This window comes from Lissotriton vulgaris, chromosome 3_1 (genome assembly GCF_964263255.1).
Source record: "Lissotriton vulgaris chromosome 3_1, aLisVul1.2, whole genome shotgun sequence".
Lineage (NCBI taxonomy): Eukaryota > Metazoa > Chordata > Amphibia > Caudata > Salamandridae > Lissotriton > Lissotriton vulgaris.
In genome coordinates this window covers 1172353225-1172375224 of record NC_141689.1, presented here as the reverse complement: position 1 = coordinate 1172375224, position 22000 = coordinate 1172353225, and positions in this window count along the sequence as shown.

The following is a 22000-nucleotide window of genomic DNA, read 5'->3' as shown; positions in this document are numbered from 1 at the left end:
GGTAAGTACCATCTACAGTAAGTCTCCTTCCTACATTAACCAGCATACATAGCAAAGTGCATTCAAATATCACCTATCCCTTCCTTCTTTTCACGGTTCCACAAGAATCTTGTGAGATTGTATTTAAAAAAAATGTTGAACCTTCTACTCATCACAGTACTTATCTGTTACACACTTTTTTAAATATAAGGACCACAATAAGCATTCCAACTAGTAGAGTGTATTGAGAACTCATCTACTCCTTTTCACTATTCATGATCCAGCGAGAGTTCAGCTAAATTGGTTAAAAAAAATATTTTTTTTCTTCACAGTAGCTATCCCTTACACACACCCTCTCTAAATCTAGGGGGACAGCATACCTCCCCTTTATGCAGCTTTATGCACTTATTTTTCACAACACCTCCAATTTTCCAGTAATGGCGGTCATTTCATTTAGAAAATGGCAACAGCCTGCCCATTAGAGTGATTGCTATAACAGAACTCGCAGGAGGCTCTTGCCCCTCTGAAAGCATGAAGGCTTACGCAAAAACCAGGCCTCTCGACTAATCATGGGGCTCTATCTTTAATTTTGCGTTCTCGCAGAACCGAACTGCAAATATATATATATATATATATATATATATATATATATATATATATATATATATATATATATATATATATATATATATATATATATATATATATATTCAATGAAAAAACCATAGGTTATAGACCATATATAGTTAGGGATTTGCATTTACAAAACCTTATTTTACTCGCATAAAACCATTGAAATTCCATATATAGTTAGTTGCGCTAACTATATATCGCGCACCCGCAATCCACTGCTGATGATGTCACATATTACATCATTCATGACATGGTCAGTGACATCACTGATGACATCACTGATGACATCTCAAATGACATCACTGATGACATCTCAAATGACATCACTGATGACATCACTGATGACATCTCAAATGACATTACTGATCACATCACTGATGATATCATTCATGTGATAATACGATGAACCTCTTCAGACTCTAATATAACCTTAGATACAATCAGTGTAAACAGACACTCACAGACTGTCACTCATCCATGGAGTTACTCACACACCTAGTCAGTCATGCAAAGAATCAATCACACCTCCATTTCCTCAGCTATACAGTTATACAAACTTTACTTATTCAAACATATACTAACACATATTTACTCTCTTATACAATCCCTGATACAAGTTCACAATGATCCATACAGCCACTCACACATTCACTGGCTCTTATGCACAGTTATTTATATATGCCAACTCTCACATGTACTGTGTTTTACATATGTACTTACTTTGACATGTAGCACTGAGATATCCATTCACTCACCAATACACTCATGCACACAGTCAACCGCCCATACAGCTGTTTCCACATGCACTTTTGAAACCATACATCTAGTGAATCAACTGCTCACACATCTATGCACAGAGTCATACACCTCCCAGCCACCCACACACACACTCAGTCTCCCATACAAATACCTGGGCTACCAATCAATAACCCATATAGTTACTCATATAGCTACTTATCAACACATGCAGCAGTTTACAGAACAACAGACATAATGATGCACAAATTAAGACAGTTTAGTCACTAACCCATGCACTCAGTGAGACATATTTAATCACTCACTCATACAGTCAGTCATGCACCTACTAAATCCTTCATCCAAACACTTATACATCCACTCATTCTTCAATATGTAAGACATATTTACACTTTACAGAAACATACAGTCACTGGATGTTGTCATCAGTGATGTCATCAGTGATGTCACTGACCATGTCATGAATGATGTAATATGTGACATCATCAGCAGTGGATTGCGGGTGCGCGATATATAGTTAGCGCAACTAACTATATATGGAATTTCAATGGTTTTATGCGAGTAAAATAAGGTTTTGTAAATGCAAATCCCTAACTATATATGGTCTATAACCTATGGTTTTTTCATTGAATTTCAATGGTTTTTTAAATGCAAATTTCTAACTTTATATGGTCTATAACCTATGGTTTTTTCTGTGAATTTCATTGGTTTTTTAAAAGCTAACATCTGTAGCTGTAAAATGTATTCTTCTTTAAATCCCAAAATATATTTAGATGTTTATTGATAATTTTTTTTTAAATTTTTTTTTTCTTCGCTTCTAGTTCGCGAACCGGGAAGCTTTCCGTTAGCTCATCTTGATGCCGCGATCTAGTCCGCGAACCGGTCAACGTTACGTTAGCGGAACTGTGACGCGTCGCGGAAGCGCGACGTATCACGTTATCGCGTAATGCGTCTAATGACGCGCCGCGTTAGCGCTCCCGCAAGTGCTCGGGACCGCGAACCGGAAGCGATCTGGGACGCGGCGCACGCCGCGTAACGTAAGCGGAACAGGTCATGTGACTTGTTTATCAAACTTTTCATTGGTTCATTTCACTTTTGGTTTCCAAATGATGTATGACTAGGTCATGTGACCTAAAAATAACACTTTTCATTGGTTCAGAACTTTTGCTTTCCCCAAATCATGTGAACCCCTCCTTATTTCCTCACTCTGACTTTCATCTTGGTGAGAGAAAGACCATTTAGCTAGAATTGAACAATGTCTTCTGTATTTGCTGCAGCTGGTGGAACCCCACCACCACCTCCACCTCCTCATAAGAAGAGAGGACCACCTACTCAATTTATCCCTAACAGAGAGGAGGAAGAGGAGGAAGAAGAAGAAGAGGACAGAGAGGAACAACAATTTGTCGAAGAGTTGCCCCGGGTTTCAAAGCGAAAAACAAGCTTCATCTGGCAGTTTTTCTCCATCCCTCCTGGATCAAAGAAGGTGAATGCTAAATATGCCACCTGCCTCATCTGTGATTACAGATTGTCGAGAGGCACAGATAAGAAATACAGTATGGGCAACTATACGATGCACCGACACATGAGCAGGTGGCATCCCTTAAACTACAGCCGGGCTGAGTTAAGGGATCTTCAAGACAATCCCACGACAACTCCTGTGGCCAGATCGACCTCCACAATGTCATTGACGGGAAGAGAGGCACAAGAAACTGTGCCAAACATTCAACCCAACTTCCAGCATATGAAGTTAAGTTGTATATACTGTGGTGCTATGCTGTCATATGGCAACATGAGCGTCAACCTGATGAACATGGCGTTCGAAAATCATAAATGCCCTAATGCACCCAAGAAGTAATTTTTTTTTTTGCTCCAGTTGAGCCGTTTTCAATGCCTGTTTTTTGTTGTCTCCCCTCCATAAAAAACACAAAAAAAACATAAAACAGTTCTAAAAATACAAAAAAAATCAAAAAATGTTCAAAAAAAAAAAAAAAAAAAAAAAACAACAAAACAACAAAAACAAAAAAAAACAGTTCTTTTCAGAACTACCTCCCCTTTCAAACAAAATTGCTAGAATGTTTATCACTCTGGCAAGCTCTATTTCTTTTGGTTTGCTTCAAGTTCGCTGACCGGTTCGCGAACTTTAAGCGAACTAAAAAAATATTTTTTTAAAAAAAAGAAGAGTTAGTATAAGGGAAGTAAACAGAGAATAATGTAAAAAGAAAGACAGCTATAGAGATTAAATGAGAGATACTGTCAATGACATCATCAGCAGTGCATTGCGGGTAAAAAGAGTAGAAAACATTTACCTTATAATTCTTGTTACCTTTTTTTAAATATTTTTTCATACTTTCAATCTGTAAAAAAAAGAACAAACATTTCCAAAAATAATAAAACATGTATTTAAAAATTAGAAAAGACAAGGGAAAAGGTTCAAAAACAAACAGTTTTTCAACAACTTTGACATTTACAGAAGTCTCTGCTTCTCTACGTCCCCTACACAATCCTAAAGATATATATTCTAAAGAAACTGTATCTTGATGTTGATGAACTGAGGCCTATTTTGGAACATGATGTTTTTCTTGCACTGCTAATGTCTCACAATAGTGATGCAATAGCAGCGCAAAAAAGATGTAAAGCCATCATAAAATTGTGTCTAACATTGTAAATGCTTGATTTAGGATGCAAATAAGATGTGTGCTTTCAAGAGCTTTCTTTGAGGTGAGGCCTCTTTTCTTTTTTTAAAAAAAACACTACCCAGAAGTACAGCACTGAAAGCATTAAAATTGATATTTACAGAACTCAGCTTACCCATATGTACCTCACATTTCTAAATGTATATCATAAGGACAAAAAGCATAACATTAATTATACATGTTAAATGGTTTCTTTTTGCTGTTCTCAGAATGTATCAAATTTCACTTAAATCAGTGACTTGAAGGTATTCATCATGTAACAGCGGGGAAAAAAAAACACAATCAAAATGACTGTGTTTAAAAAACCCATACAACCTTCAAAATCTGATTTCAAAACTCCTTAAAATTAACTTACTTTCAATGACGTCGAACGATCTCCTATGAACAGCATCCACTCTGTTGTGCTACAAATATTTTCAGCCCGCCACTTTCTGAAAGAAAACCTCCATCGATACTTAAAATATGTTACATAGAAAAAAAGACTTCTCTCATTATATCACATGTTTCCACTAGGCCAAATCATGTTGCCGCGATTCGCAAGTCTTGTTATTCTTCCAATCAAATCCCGACATTTTCTATTTTCGCAACTTTCAAAAATAAAATATTTGAGATTATTTTCACAATCCTGGACTACTAATAACTTACTCTTCTTTGTCACTCATGTTCTCCTTTTCCTATGACACTGATACTGCTTACTATGAAGCAGACTTACTTGCAGCAAGTTTATATAGTTGGATTTTTAATCTAGACAGCATTGCAGACTTACATTCCCTCTACTTAAAATTTTGGTTTTAAAAACACCAGGTAAGAATTTTTAAGGTCAAACGGCAATTTTTTTTTGAACGTTACAACGGAATCATTACAGAATGACCAGCCGTTTCCAGACTTTAAGTAAGCTGTATAATGTCCTGATGTTGTTGATGGACCATCGTGATAGATAATTGCTACAGTAACAAAAGTCCTCCCTGATATTGACAGCTGAGAAGCCACAAATTTTTTTATTAAAGTTGACAATTTTGATCCATCAGGCCTACAACGTTGGATCATTAAAATGACATACTGGCCATATCTACGTATAAATAATGTTGACATCATATCACATTTACATTGGCTACACTCCATGTTGTGATCTGCTGCATTTACTAGCTTATTAAAGGAGACTGATTTACTGTCTGGCAAAGTTAAATATATAAATCTTTCTGAGTCTACACTAGTAGTACTTGATAGCCTACAATTCTCGCAGTCATGCTGCCATTGATAAGAAAGCCCAAACAGGTGATCTACATCTACACCCTCAACTTGCAATATATCAAGCATATACATTAAAAACTCCTGACAATCTTGCTGATTATTTTCAGAGAAGTCTGTTTGACCTGAACATTCATCTAACAGATAACGAACTTCAGACACACTTTCTACTTTTGTTCGATCAGTGCTACATTTCTCGAAAACAGAATTCAACAAACAGCATAAAATTTGTTCAGAATTCAACAGAATCTGTTCTTTTAAACTCTCTAGTGAAAAGAGAACATTAACCACTACATTTGCATAGCAGTTGACACCAGAACTGTTTTCAAATTGAAAACCGACAACATCTTCAACAGAATCCACTTTCTTTCTGCTAACAATTTTCGGTTCATTGACTTTTAGTCTTTTTGCAACAACCTCCCTACTATTACTGCTATTTCTACGTTTGCGGCCTACCACACGTTTCTCAAACAAAGGATATTGAGGCAAATGTGGCGCATACTCTCTTCTTAACCTATTGTATTCCTTAACACAATCTAGATCCGCACAAATGTTTGTGACATCACAGTCAATCAAGTACAATCCCGATAAAGTTCTAACTCGTGACAATGCCACATATGCCATACCCTCCTTGAACACAGAACTGCCAATATTCACCAATGCACAGTCTACACTTAAACCTTGCGATTTATGGATTGTCACCGCATATGCCAAGCAAACAGGAAACTGTTTACGGCGAACATATAAATCTTTAACAAGCAAAAACCTAGCAGAACAACGACCAATTTGCTGTACTTCCTCAATGCCATCAAATTTAATTCTTAAAAATTCTATTCCATCTCTATTTCTGTATTTCTCAAAATCAACAACATTACCCATTGATCCATTCACCAGACCTCTTTCTACATGTAAATTCCTTCTCAAAATAATTCGGCAATTTAAACACACATTCAAAGTCTTTTCAAAACCCGCTGTTTTAGATATAGTCTTCTCTAATGAATCCAATTTTGATTTCAAATTGTCTGACAAAATAATTGTTGATCCCATATGCTCTAATTTGTCGATAGCTTCAAGTTTCACAATCTCTTGCTTTTCTAAATTCAACATTTTGTTGTTGAAGATGGCACATTCTGCAAGAGTTGGCATGAGACATATCCCGGATTTCTTCTCAGTAATTTTCTGAAAAATATTCTCAGGCACAATCTCTTGTTTGGGATATAAATTTGACAGTAATCGTGCATTTAAAGCTTCTTTCCCATGCTCGGTCACTTTTCCAATTCTAATATCTTGTAGAATATTCTTGTAATCTTCATCCTTTGCCTGACGCATATTTTGATGCAGTTCTGCATAATTGAAGTTTAACCATATATTGACGTTGCCAATGCTCCCTAGGCACTTCCTGGTATCTTCATGCGTGAGTATTTTGAACACAGGTTGACCTTTTACTGGTGTCAGCTGCAGAAGATCTCCGAAAACAATGATGTGTTTCCCACCAAATAACACATCATATTCAGTTTTAAGTACTTCTTGCATTCTCAAATGCACAAAGGCAAGCATGACATTGGAAACCATGCTTACTTCGTCAATGATAAGTAGTTTCATTTTCCTCAAGACTCTTGAAACTTCACAGCAAGCATCTCCAGATAACTTGTTGTATTGTAATTTGTTGTCATGCTCCACCGGCAGCATCAGTAGACGATGCAAAGTAATACCTTTAATGTTATGTGCTGCCAGTCCAGTAGGAGCGGTGACAACACAAGACAGCGATGACTCAGTCCTTTCCTTCAAATAACAAGAGATTGCTTTAATGAGGAAACTTTTTCCAGTTCCCGCTTCTCCACTCACGTACAGTCGGACAGGCTTCAACGACGTACATGAGCACTCTTTCTTCTCATGACTTAATCCGTGCTCAATTTCCGTGGTAACTTCATCATATATTTTCCTCTGCTCAACGTTGAGTTGTTTTTCCAAGTCTTCTAAGTTAACTGAATCCTCCTGAGCATGTGCCATGGCTCTTTCCACTTCATTCATAGCAGTGGCAGCTTCATTTTCGATAATAGGTCCTCCAAGTGGATCTTGACTCAATGAAACAGAACTCTGACTGTCCTGAGAACTGTCTCTGGCAATCTCGGCTGCAATCGTTGCTTCCTGCTCAATTTCCAAAGTTAGCATTTCTTGATATTTAGAAAAAGCAGGACATTCTATGGACTCCTTGGCTGCATTGAAAGAGTCTTCGTAACAGAGGAAATCTCCAAGCAGTTCCTCTTCTGCACGCCAAGGCTTGAAAAGTTGCAAAAGTGCTAAATAAAAAAACTCCTTTTTTTCTGGAGATTCACCACTCAATTTTCGATGGTTTACTAATTGGCATTTTCTTTGCTTGACCAGGCATCCCTCACTTCCAATTACAGCATACACTCCTTTCTCAATATCTTCTTTGATGTTCCTCTTGAATATATAATTTTGGAGAACCTCATATAGACAAACATTCTCAAGGTGACTGCTTCGATTTGGATAATATGTATCCAACATGTTGGTCTTCAAAATGTCGGTACTGTTTGGTTCCTTTTCTGCCAAATACTCAATTTCCCGGACAGGTTTTAGAACTCGATTTCGCGTTGCAGCAAGACCAAGACTCGCCCAAACGAGACTCCTGGATTTGGCATAGAGACTTGCTGAAGACAACCGGTCAGAACATTCGTAAGCTCCGATTTCTCGATGCGACAACATCTTCAGACTGAAACTGTACAACTTCTTGCTGAGGCTCTTTTCATGAGAAATGTCCTCCCACATATCCTTCAGTTCGGTCTTTTCTTTTTTGGTGATGTAAGATGTCACATACCGAGCCACAGCCATACAGTTGTCAGCCACAAACTGTATATCCATGTTAGCATTCCACATGGACAAAATCACTGGGTTGTAGTCATTGATGTACTTGGACTCTTCGTTCCTTTTCAAATTGTATGTATTCTTGGGTGTTTTCCTCGTCACATTATGTCGCAGCGAAGACATCAAACTGTTCACTCTTCCTTTAGAAATCACCGGTCGTGGAAAGTTGAAACGACATTTGGTGTAGAACTTGTCCTTGTTTCTGAATTTACGACGACAGTACTTTCCACAACGATGGCTTTGGAAACGTAGAACTTGTTCTCTTAGACTTTTCTTCTCCGTTGCGTTTGGAACAGCACACGTAGAATACTGTTCGATGAAATTCATCACTAAGTCATCCGGATCTGTTCCAAATTTAGGTGCATCCTTGATCCACAACAACATATGTATATGAGGGGCACCTCTTGCTTGGTACTCCTTTCTCCAGAAGAAATCCAACACCTCTCCAAGAGGTGGATTCTTTTTATTTGTGATGAAAGACATCATAGCTTCAAATCTATGATTGAAGTACCTGCATACATTCACTGGATCCAAAGAACACAGTTCTCCAGGTGTCTTGAATTCAATGTTTTCAATATTTCCATTTGCCTCTCGTAGAAATTCAAGTAAGTCTTCCCAGCCATACTCGGCACAGCTCAGAGTGAGGAACCATGTTGGAGTTCCTAAGTTCCTCAGCATACATTTTAAATCACCATGACGACGGTACCAGTACTCATTAGTACCACGCTGACACGCCATGAGATTAATTAAGTGAGAATCCAAAATACTGTCTTGGACATTGACTTTATGCATAAAGTCACTTGCCGAGATGTTTCGCATCTGTATACCACTTTTTAAGATGGGGTTCACTGCATATGACAGTCCAGACAGATCGCTTTCAAACAGGAGATGAAACAAATAGGGAATGCATTGCCGAAACCTAGGATCTGCTGCATACAATCGTAAAGTCCGGTATTCAGACGCAGGAATTTGATGAGGTCGCTCATCATATCTTCCTCCTTGACCTGTGGGAAATAGCTGTGGGAAACACCGAGCTTCCAAACTTTCCTCCCAAACACTAATGGGACTCCCTTTGGCTTGTTTCATTTGAAACAACTCAATAGCATTCCCCATGACTTCCTTGGAATGCAAAGGATGAACACTATAATGTTCATATATTTCTTCACTTTTAGAGGCCTCTACTTTCTCAATTTGGCCAGCACACAAATCGCTATCCTCTTCATCACTTACTTCCTCTTCTGCAACATATACATTCTTATAGTACTTATTATTTTTCTTCAAATACACTGTTGCCTTTTTGACTTTCCTAACATCCACTAAATCTTGCCATATTTTCTTATTCTTTGTCGGAACCCCATTAACCAAGATAACCAGAGGTTCCTCTTCCACTTTTTCTATTCCAATTGTGTTAATGTTTTTCTTCAAATCTAGAGGCAAATAAACAACTCTTCCCTTTAATCCTCTCTGTAAATCTGCTGGAGGCAACTTCCCTGTCTTTGGCTCCATTCTTACAATAGCCTGAAAGGGATGGATACTTTGAATCAAAATAGATTCATAAGTATTTAAATCCTTCAATTCAGAAGGAATCTCAACCAATTCCAGATTATTATGAACTGCCCTAGCAGGCATCTGGTTTTGGTTTAATTTATTACAACAATAAGTACACACACGTTGATCCGATCCCAAATCAAAATAATTTTCTACCATCAAGTATGTGGCAAAATCCTTCCATTCACTATTATTTTCCCTTCCACTTTTTGCATATAAATCCACTACCTTAGTCTGATTCTTATAATAAGTGCGTCGACAACATACACAAGTAAAATTAGGCCTCTCACTTGATTTCATCTGAAACGTGGCAATTTCCTTCTGAAAATTATCTGTACTGGAAACCTGTACATTATCTTCCACATTACCCTCTACTTCAGGGTCAATTTGAACATTCTCATCTTTACTACCAAAGTAACAAAACTCAATTTCTTCACAAATATTCTTCACATCTATTTCAGAACCATGCAAAAGAGCAGCACATAATTGTTTAAGCATAATTGCTGGACTCTTAGCATAATACAACATTCTCACTAATTTTCTCACTTTATTATGATGCACTGCTAGCATCCTGAAATGATGAAAAACACTCTGGCATACTCTCCTGGAAAGACAAGCCAGTGAATGACCACGCAAACCTGTCATTTCTCTCACTCTGCAAGGATCTAAATCTTGCAACAACTTCATTTTCTGCTTCAAACTTTTCTTATTAAATGTCCGTATAAAATCACAAAGCAAATTGATGGAAACCTGTCGCACACTGCAAATAGAACTACACTTCCAAATGTACACAGGACCCTTAGGACGTCTTCCTAAAACCTCATCACTTAGCGCCTCTTCTGTCTCTGTTGTCACAAGTTGTTCTTTTTCAACTGGACAACCATCCTTCACTTCATAAGCTCGACCACTGATGTCAACTGCATGCACCAAATCATTATCCTGAAAATAAGTCTCCTCATTAAAAAATGCCTCAGAACTTGAACTATGCATCCATTCTCCGGAAAAAACTTCACAAAAGTTAGTACGATTTACTACTCTCTTCCATCTACTTTTTGTTTTGAAATCAGAAATTACCTTGCTTAGTTTCCTAATTCTATTGATTACCAAAATAAACAACTTTCGCTTAATTTCAAAAGCATGATCAATAATTTTCTCTACATTTTTCTTCTTCTTATAAAATGCCGCTTTCTGATGGCCTTTCTTTTTAATACTTTTCAATAAATTAACTAATATCCTATTACGGAACATTCGATTTCGAATGTCCCTAAACTGTTGTTTCCTTCTACTATCATGCACAGAGTTATCTCTTCCTCTACCAGTAACATTTGTGATGGGTCTCTCCTTTCCATTTAAATTGCTTTTCTTTTTGTGGACTGAAACATTTTTTTGAGCAAAACTTTTTTTACTACAAATATTTCTTAAGAATGATTTCGTGCTCTTACCCGGACCTTTCTTGGTGTTTTGACAAGTATTTGGGGAAGAGGACTGCTGCAATAAAACATCATCCTGCTGTCTTTGACGTTTTCTAGCCTTTCGTATTCGACTTTTGGAAGGCATTTTCCAAACTATGAAAGAATCTGCAGTTGAATCTGTGGAAAAATATAATATAAAATGTTATTAACCACTATTACCAAACAGTAAATAAATAACAGTCATCTAAAACTTAATGCCGTACTAATTATTTAACATAGCAAATGTTTTCCACCAGCACTGCATCACAAAAATGACACTCAATGGTACAAAAAAGGTATACAACACTCATAAATCACTCCCTAATATTTTAAATCATTAATTCAGGATGACGATAAGATGTAGCCTATCTAAAGATTTGTTTAGGCCCTGATCTTTAGACTGGGGTAAATGTGTGTCATTGATCCACATTCAGTCCATCACCTGTTTTGTTTATTTGAGGTGAGGCCAACACATGGTTGCAGATAAGATTTTCACTGAAAAATATCAAAATAAAAAAACATGTGAAGGCCTACCAATGAAGTAAATCATTAAATGAAAACCAATACATTTCTGGAAATATGCACTACTAGTGCTTCATAAGATGTTTTGGGTCATATTTATAAGGCATTTGAGTATCTAGTATGCTATTTTACGTTCTTCCTGGTGCAAATGTATTGTAAATATGCTCCCACCTGCGGTTGGCAAATTTAGATTTTGATTATGGGAGTTAGATAGGCATGTTACTAATTTCCCAAAAATGGTGTATAACCCCAAACAACCTTTGAAGCAAATGCTCTTAGCCATGTTATCCACCTCCCATTGGATAACATGGCTAAGAAGTGCTTGCAAATGTGAAAAAAAAACGGCCGCAATGCATGAATATCGCAGAAAAGTCAGCGATATTCATGCAATTTCCAGCACATGCTCTTAGCCATGTTATCCACTTCCTATTAAATAACATGGCTAAGAACTGCTCAGGGCCCCATGAGGAACGCTTTCCATTTAAAAAGGGAAAAATAACATCAAACACACTAAAATGCCTTCTAAATATGACCCCAAACAACCTAAGAAGCTCTAACAGTACATATCTTGAAATGTAATTGATTTCAAAATTCGTTTTTAAACACAGCATATAAATCAATTGTATACCTGCATTCATGGAGAAATGACTAAAAATGTCCTTGAGACACATGAAAGTGTTTTCTGGAATGCCCTAGCACCATTTTTGGGACACTATTAACATGGCTACGTAACTCCCATAATCAAAATCTAAATTTGCCAAGCGCAAGTGGGAGCGTATTTACAAGACACTTGCCCCAAGAGGAACACTTTCCATTTAAAAAGGGAAAAATAACATCGCAGAAAAGTCAGCAATATTCATGCACTTTCCAGCAAATGCTCTTAGCCATGTTATCCACTTCCTATTAAATAACATGGCTAAGAACTGCTCAGGGCCCCATGAGGAACGCTTTCCATTTAAAAAGGGAAAAATAACATCAAAGACACTAAAATGCCTTCTAAATATGACCCCAAACAACCTATGAAGCTCTAACAGAACATATCCTGAAATGTAATTGATTTCAAAATTCGTTTTTAAACACAGCATATAAATCAATTGTATACCTGCATTCATGAAGAAATGACTAAAAATGTCCTTGAGACACATGAAAGTGTTTTCTGCAATTCACTAGCACCATTTTTGGGACACTATTAACATGGCTAGGTAACTCCCATAATCAAAATCTAAATTTGCCAAGCACAAGTGGGAGCGTATTTACAAGACACTTGCCCCATGAGGAACACTTTACATTTTAAAAGGAAAACAAAACATCTTAGACACTTAAATACCTTATAAATATGGCTCAAAACAACCTATGAAGCTCTAGCAGTACATATCCAGAAATGAAATTGATTTCTTAAATCGTTTTTAAAAGCAACATCTCTGTTTCAGCTTACATAACAGACCATAAAATGGGCTCCATGTACCACAATAACTTGTGTTACTGCATGCCAGAATGTTACACCAAATATGCAATTACAATTTCTCTATGAAACTAATTCTATTAGTATATCACTAGAGACAAAACCACATTTTAAAAACACAGCTTTCTTCATCATTTTCTCCTTAAATCATACTATTCTCTATCTAAATTAAATAAATCTTTTCTCACCTTAGCAAATATTTTTTGAGTTTTGAAAACAGTCTGAGAAATACACCAAATTGTCTTCAGCAGAAGAAAAAGGATGCACTCCAAAGGCTGCAGCTATTGAAAGCACAGAAATACAGATATTCTTTTCACATATCTCTCATATTAGCCAATCATACCTCTTCCCTCACTTTTTTCAAATCAAAACCCTTCCCCCCTCTGCCCTGTCTGCCTTGTTTCCATAGCAACCACCTCCTGGAAGACCTCTCATGTTTGCAAATTCACACAACAATGTTTCAATTGAACTCTGAACTCTCAGTGCACCTGCGTATCCAGTGCAATCTTTCATTAAATGTTTCTTCCTTGACCATTCAAATTACATCTTTCAAAGAACACATCCATGCACCCTAACTTTCTGTTTTCAGAAATGGAAATGCACCAATCACTGCTAATGAATCATTAGCATTGTAAATCCACAGTTTTTTTTCTTTAGAAACTCCTACTGTTTCAACTGCCCTTTCATTACCACACTTCATCTGACTGCAGAACAACCTTCACCCACCATGTTTAACGTCTGGATTGTTGGACATAGTTACATCCACTGGGCTCAAAGGTATGCTGAGAGCAGAAATTTACCTAACCTCAATTTACAAGATGTGGAAATTAAGTGGTTGGGCCAAAGAGGATTAAAATGTCACCAATTGATACCATTGGTGAAAACCTTTATGCATTTGCCAAAACCTGACCTGTTAATAGTGCACTGTGGAGGTAATGATTTGGGCACTTTGACAGGGGTAGGTCTGGAAATGCTTTTAAAGGACACCTTTGAGCAATTAATGGCACTTTTTCCTCAAACTGCCTTGGTATATTCCAATATATGCCAAAGACAAAAATGGAGGTGGTCCAACCAATTTTGTCCACAAATTGAGAAAGCGAGGAAGCATGTAAACAAATCTGTTTCAGCTTACATGAGAGACCATGGAATGGGCTCTCTGTACAACAATAACTTGCGTTACTACATGCAAGATATCTACAGAGGAGATGGAGTTCACTTCTCAGATGAGGGCAACAGAATTTTCATTCTGAATTTAAGACTGTGCATTGGTACCTACTTATAAGTACCTAAATGTACCATAAACCCAAAAGCTCTTCTCAGAGCTACCCTACATCTGATCACTCACAATTATTATTTTCCTCTAACTTTTTTCACTAATTTTCCACAAAATTCGCTCCCCGGAGCGCTACCCGGTTCGCTAACCGAAAGCTAACCTCGCGGAATTTTTTTAAAAAAAGTTTTTTTTTCCGCACATATAAGCCTCCTCAGCCACGCTCAGAAAACCTAGGGGGTCAAGATAAGTCTACCATGACCCCTTCTACCCATTCTAAACATTATTTGCCCTCCATCTTGTATCTTAATGCGACCGAAACACAAAATGGTGGACTCCCGTGACGCTTAAGGTTCGCTAACCGAGCCGCTTTCCGGGAAGCGGTCCTAAAAAAAGGTGGGAAAGTAATTTACAGAAAAACGACTAGAGACACTCTCACCAAATATAGATTAGCTCATACTACATAAAAATCCCTTTCATTTTCACAAATTTGATTGAAATTTCATTTAGCCATTTAGCCTGTAGACCTCTCTAAGTACCGTGAGGTAAATTATTTCACAAAACACATCTGAAGTGTTGGAATTGACAACCAATGAAAATGTTACTTTCATTTTCTACTTTTGTTACCTGACATTTGATTGGTTATATACCTGAATATATATAAAGGAAGAGAAGGAAACACAGCCATTTTGACTGCTACTTCGTGAAGTGCACAACAAAAAATCAACTGATAACTTCAACTTATATTTAAAAGGTAAGATATTATTTATAAAACTTAAGTATGTTCTGTACTGAAACCTAATTAGAAAAACATTTTCTGAGAATTATATTCTATCACTCTGTAATACTTATAGAAAAAAATAGACTACTCTGTTTTAGTTATGGCAGAGCCATTCCAAGAATTTGCAAGACCATAGTCTAAAAAGGAACGTGCGCAAAGCCCCCTCCAATTTACATAAGTGGCATCTTGCAAGGAGACCATTCACAAGCACTGAGGGGGCCCCATTGTCCAGCATTTTGACGCCCCCACAGTTTTAACTTTAAATCCACACACATATCTCACACCTTCATAGGTGTGAGAATTGATTGTGGTCTAAAAGTTAAAACTGTGGGGGCGCAAAAATGCTGGACAATGGGCCCCCTCAGTGCCTGTGAATGGTCTCCTTGCAATTGAGGGAGCGTCTCCTTCTCCCTCCCCTATACCTCCTGACACCATCCATGGGAGGCCCAAGGAGGGGGCCCCCTGCAATAGACCTTAATTGCAGGCAACACCTTTCTTTGTGAAAAAAACACTATATAAATAACCAAACTGCCAATCTGTACTGAAACCCAACAATGCCCTTTCTGTACTGATATATTTTTTAAAAATTCATTTTTCAGAATTGAAAATGGAAGAACAACAAAACAACATGAAAACTGAAACAGAAGAAAAAATTGAGACACAAGATGACATGGATTTCTACGACGACACAATAAATAATGAACTTGTCCAGTGCATAGATGCAGTAGATTTTCTACTAAAAAATGAAGAAAAAAATGATCACGATTTTTTAGATTTTCTTTTAAATTTTGAAAAACAAAATGAAAAATAAATTTTAATTTCTTAATTCAAAAATTGTTTCACACATTATTTATTTTTATATGTTTATTTAATGTTAAAAGTTTAATGAATTATGACACACAATCAAAATAAAAAATAAAAATTTAAAATAAAGAAAACAAAAAAAAACAACAAAAACAACAAATAATTAACATACAGTACTAGCAAAGTCTATCATTCTTTTATCCTTATAGTACGCTGCCCAGAACGCTTTCCGGTTCGCGAACTTTGCGCTTACCACGCAAAAAAAAAAAAAAAATTTTTTTGACCCTCCTGGGCCCTTTTAAAACCTCCACATAAAACCTAGGGGGTCAACGAGGATCTACTATGCCCCCTTATGGTAATTTCCCCCTTTGTTTTGGCCTCCTCTTGTCTCTCGATCCTACCGAGAGACAAGATGGCGGCCGCTCCGGACTGTTTAGAATGTTGACAGACACCGGAGGGCCAATCAGCTTCGCATCGCAAAGTTCCGATACGCGAAAGGTTCGCTAACCGGATCGCTGCCCGGAGCGCTGTTACAGATATATATCTTGATTTAAACGTTAATTTCTCAAAATCCACTGAAGCACATATATTGAGACCTAGCAAAGGCACATCGGGCTAACAGTCCCTACAATTTTGCCAAGTTTCGTGCAAATCCATTCAGCCGTTCGGGCTAAAAGTGAGTCCAACCGCCCTATGGAAAAATGAATGGGAAAAACGTGTTTTGGGACCCCCCTTTTTTCTCGGCCCCCCCTTGAGAAACCCCCCCAAATTTTCAGGGGCTGCTCAGAAACAAAATGTGCCATTTTCCTGAAAATTTCAGCCAATTCCGTCCACAAACGCCAAAGTTATTAGACATAGAATTTTCAAAAGTCCCATAGGAAAAAAATCCTAACTATATATACCTACTGGCGACCGCCAGTAGGTAATATATATATATATATATATATATATATATATATATTTTTAAACTTTTTATTATATGCAATAATATCACAGTACATATTGTTAGAATGTCTTACAAGCATAGCGTAAATCTCTAATATACAATCATACATTTTTGGTACATGTAGTTCAGAAGAATGCATCGCACCCCATCTGTTGATAGAATTTCTCATGTTATTGACACAACCCTCTTTATTGTTCTCCTTCTGAACCCTCATCTTCTCTATCTTGTGGTGGCTCGCATATGTCTCCCCTAAATTTGTTCCAGGCCCCACAAATTTTACTCCATTTCCAGGGACACCCACGATAAACCAATACCGTTCTTTCGGCCATGTCTCTGCACCATGAGGCGAGTGTCGGTACCTCCGCCGATCCCCATTTTTGTGCAATGTTGCACTTTGCGACCATAATCCCTTGCGTGGCCCAGTCCTGTGCCTGGTGAGTCAAGTCATTGGGCTACCATACATGCAACAGAAATTTTCTGGGCTCTGGTATCAGTGATACTACCTCCGCCTGTGATATCGTCCTCATTACCTTTGCCCAGTATTCCATAATTTTAGGACAGTGCCATATGGTGTGGAAAAAAGTACCTTTGTCCCCACAACAGCGTAGGCAATAAGGGTGCAATGTTTTACCTATCTTGTGTAAGGTATGTCTAATGTAGTATGATTGGTGTACGATTTTTAGTTGCACCAGCCTGACTCGCGAGGGCATAGCCTCCTCCCGTGGGGAGGCCAACGCCTCCTCCCATTCAGTGTCTTTGAGGTCGCCCACATCTGGAGACCATTTTCCCCTGAGGGATCCTGTGGGATCCGGCAGGTTGTTAACCAGTTCCCGGTAGGTAAATTAAGTTGCCTTCTTATGCATGCAGTCCGTCAATAATCTGTCCTCCAGAGGAGATGCCTCCGGGACGTCAATACCAGGTGGCAACACAGATGTTAGTGCGTGTTTGATCTGTGTGTACCTAAAAAATTTTGAAGGTGCCAGTTCATATTGTTGCTGAAGACACTCGAATGTGACAACTTCCCCCTTATTTCACATGTCCCCCACCGTGGATATACCTATTGTGTCCCACTGTTCGAATCCCTTACTATTCCGGAGCTTACCCAGCCGTTTTGTGTCCCAGAGAGGAGTTAGTTGGGTTATGACCCCTTGCCACCCAAATTTTGCTTGAGCTTTGTGCCATATGGTTGGTAACGGTGTGCTTTATGGGCCATATCAGTGTAAGTGCTAGTCTCCAATTGTAAAGGACAGACAGTATACCGTTCATACCCAATGCTGATCTATCTGCTTTAAATGCGGGATCTGGTTGCGGTGCATGTATCCACTGGTTAATTACTTTCAACTGCGCCGCCCAGTAAATTAACCGTATGTTTGGGAGTGCTATCCCACCATCATACCATCCACAGACCAGTTTGAACTGCGCTATACGCGCCGGTTTATTTCCCCATAGTAGGTTGGAGAACTGGGCTGCTATCCCTGTAAAGTAACTCGGCGAGACTGGGAAAGGTGTGTTTTCCGGCATGTACAGAAATCGAGGGAGAAACGTTATTTTAAAAAGTGCTGCTTTTCCCAGCAATGTTAAGGACAAGATCCCCCATTGTGTCATATCTCTTTTAAGGTGATCTAATGGGGGTTGGAGATTTTTTTTAAAGAAATCTTCAGAGTCGTCTGTAATATATATATTCAAATATTTAAATGCACCTTCCGAGAGCCGGAGCGGGCAATTTAAGGGGGTTTGCAGTGGGGGGCCGTGTAATACATATAGGACAGATTTGGACCAGTTTATGCTGTATCCAGATGCCGGTCCAAAGTGTTTGCAGACGTTAAAGAGAGTCAGTATGGAGCGCCTAGGGGAGGTCATGTATAACAGAACATCGTCCGCATATGGAGAGATGCGGTCTTCAGATCCTTAAGTTCATTTGAGTTCCCGTATCATTGGCTCCCACCTAATCCACGCCACTAGTGGTTCCAGCACCAGGGCGAAAGCAGCGGTGACGGGGGACAACCCTGGCTTGTACCACGCACTAGGGGGAAGTCATCAGAAATATGCCCATTAGCCGTAACGTGGGCTATTGGTTTAGTGTAAAGGAGACGGACCCATGCACAAAATTTAGGCCCGAAGCCCAGGTGATGGAGCACAGCAAACAGGAAGGGCCACTTAACCATGTTAAATGCCATTCGCGTATCTAGGGACAATAGGACAGCCGGTTCTGGAATATATGCAGCACGAGCCATCACTCCATGCAGGCGCCACAGATTGAGGGTAGTATTCCTGCCCAGAAAGAAGCCAGACTGGTCTGGATGTATTAGGGTTGTAAGGTGCGGTGTCAGCCTGATAGCCAATAGTTTAGCAAGGGTTTTAGCCTCTGCGTTTATCAGTGATATAGGGCGATAAGAGGTGCATTCCTCCGCAGGTTTTCCCGGCTTCGGTATGGCCAGTATTGTGGCCATTTGTTGATCTAGGGGGAGTTTGCATGTCTTATAGCTGTCAGTGAACATGCACAATAGGTGCGGGGCAATGGTCTCTGCGGTCTTTCTGTAGAGTTCAACAGCTATCCCGTTTGGTCCTACTGCTTTGCCGGATTGCAGTGACCAGTGCTTTAAATGGGCCGGTACTTACCGGTACTGAGTACCGGCACTTCCAAATTTTTGAGCCGTCAGTACCAGCACTTTTCTTTAGTCCGGGAGAGTACCGGTACCCTGATTGATGGCACAGCAGGAACATGGTAGCCATGACGTAGCCTTTTGCAGAGAGGCTGCTAAATTAGCAGCTCCCATTTGAATTTCCGCAGACTGCTGGGGTTGGGGAGGGCTTGCATCATGATGTGATTAACAGGACAGGGTCTTGTCAGACCCTGCACTCTTTATTAGCAGTCAACGACCATTCAGTTGGAAGGGCTTTAGCCTCCCCCTTGCTGGTCAGTAATTCAGTCCCATTTAGGGTATTGCACTAAAACAAGTAGCAGGGAAACACAATCCTTAACCTTCGACAAAGCCGTTTTTCTTTTCAACACAGGAGCTGCTTCCCTTTGTGTGCCTCTCCAACACTAGTCGCTGAATTTACATGATAACAGCGAAATTACAACGGGTTCATGAGTGTGAAGGTGCCCTGCCCAAAGAGCAATACATAGCAGGGACTACTGCAGCACTCCAGGAACTTAATCTGGTTGGGGGAAAATGACATGAACATAGAAGGAAGGGGGAGGGAGGAATGTAAAAAAGCGAGGTGACAGCTTAAGTTAGAATTTCTTTTTTTCAGATACAAATACCAGATAATTGTTTCAGTTCTGAAAAGGGTGATTAGAAATGGTATGTTAACACAAATCTCTGTAAAGTAAAAATCTGTTGTATTTCTTGAAGTAATTTGTTTAACTATTGATGAACCACATGTGATTTCCATAGAATCGCTTCCTTTAATGCTTGGAAGCAGTCTGATCAGGAGGAATTAAATAACCTTTAGCATGAAATTTAGTTTAAAACGCTGCCTTGCAGAATTTACTGGGCCCGACGGCGCTTGCGTGCACACACACACTTTCACAGCTTGGAAATACTTTTGTACTTTTGAAGGGATTAAATGATGCATGCTTTTATTTACTGGAAAAATTATAAATCCTGATCTAGCACGTTTTTTTGTGCAATCCTATATTGAAAAATACAGCCCTCAGCAGTAAGCTTACTCTATCAACAAAAATAATGATGTATAGCACAACGAAATACTGGCCAGGTGGCAAATTTAGGGTATGGGTACATCATGGAGGGGAGAACAGGAGGCAAGTCGGGAAAAAAAACAGTCACCAAATGTTTGAGATTTGTGGAAAGAGTAAGAGGGAGGTGGGAGTAAGCAAAATAGAACAAAGGAGAGAATGTTAAACGTAGGGTAGAATTGAGTAGTGATTCGAGAACAGAGAGGAGACATGGATGTAAAGATACTGAACCAGCAAGAGACAGGAAGAGCCTGGCCAAACGGAAAAGGGCAGAGGCAGTGCTTCAAATGGGCCAGCACTCACAGATACTGAGTACCAGGACTTCTTATTTTTATCACTGTTAGTACTGGCACTTCGCTACTGCCTAGAAGAGTACCAGTGCTCATGAAAGGTAGGCTCATTGGCTGCTGGTGAGCACTAGGCTGTCCGAGAAAACGTTGTCTCTGACAGCCTAAGGCACTTTTGTAGTCCTGAGCTCAGCCGCTACTGACTATTCAACACAGGCTCCTTTGAATGTGTGGAATGCGTTTATGTACATGTCTGTTTGCTTCTTTCAGTGTGTGTGCATGCTTGAGAATATATAACATTGTGCCAAATAACAACAAATAATGGTATGACATTAAGAAAATGCAAATGTTACAGAACAAGGAGAAATTACCATATTATCTTGTTTGGCTTTGATTTTGTGTAATGATTTAACCTGTTTTGTTTACATAAATACATTTCTGTTGGGTTTTGATATGTGCTGCAAGTTGTATTGAAGTCATTATAAATAATCCTGTCTTGCCCTAGGCCCTGCACATAGCTCCACCCACTTGCCACACCTCTAGCTCATTTTAATGAGTACCTGCACTTATATAAAACACTAGCAATGACCCAATAGCCGCTTGTAATTCTTCCACTGAGAGATCTGCTTTGAGTGTAAGCGCCACCTCCGGGGCGAGCTTGGGCATGTCAATATCTTTTATATAGGTCATCACCTCCTCCTGTGTCATCTCGGAGGCTGGCACGTACGCCATCCGAAAGTCTTGCCCTAGTGTTTTTACTATTGTCCGTGGGTCCGTCGTCATCCCTCCCTCCTCCGTACGAACCTGCTCTAGCCATCTAGCAACCCGCCCCTTTTTGTCAAGCCATGCCAGGAGTTTTCCAGCCTTGTCACCAGCTTCATATACCCTTTGTTGCGTGGTAATTAACTGCTGTGTGGTCAGTTCCCGAAGGTACTCTCTGTGCTGCTGCTGTTTCAGATGTAAGTTCTGGGACGTAGCAGGGGTGGGGTTGTCGTTGTGTTGGGTTTCCGCGTCACGCAACTCTAGTTCAA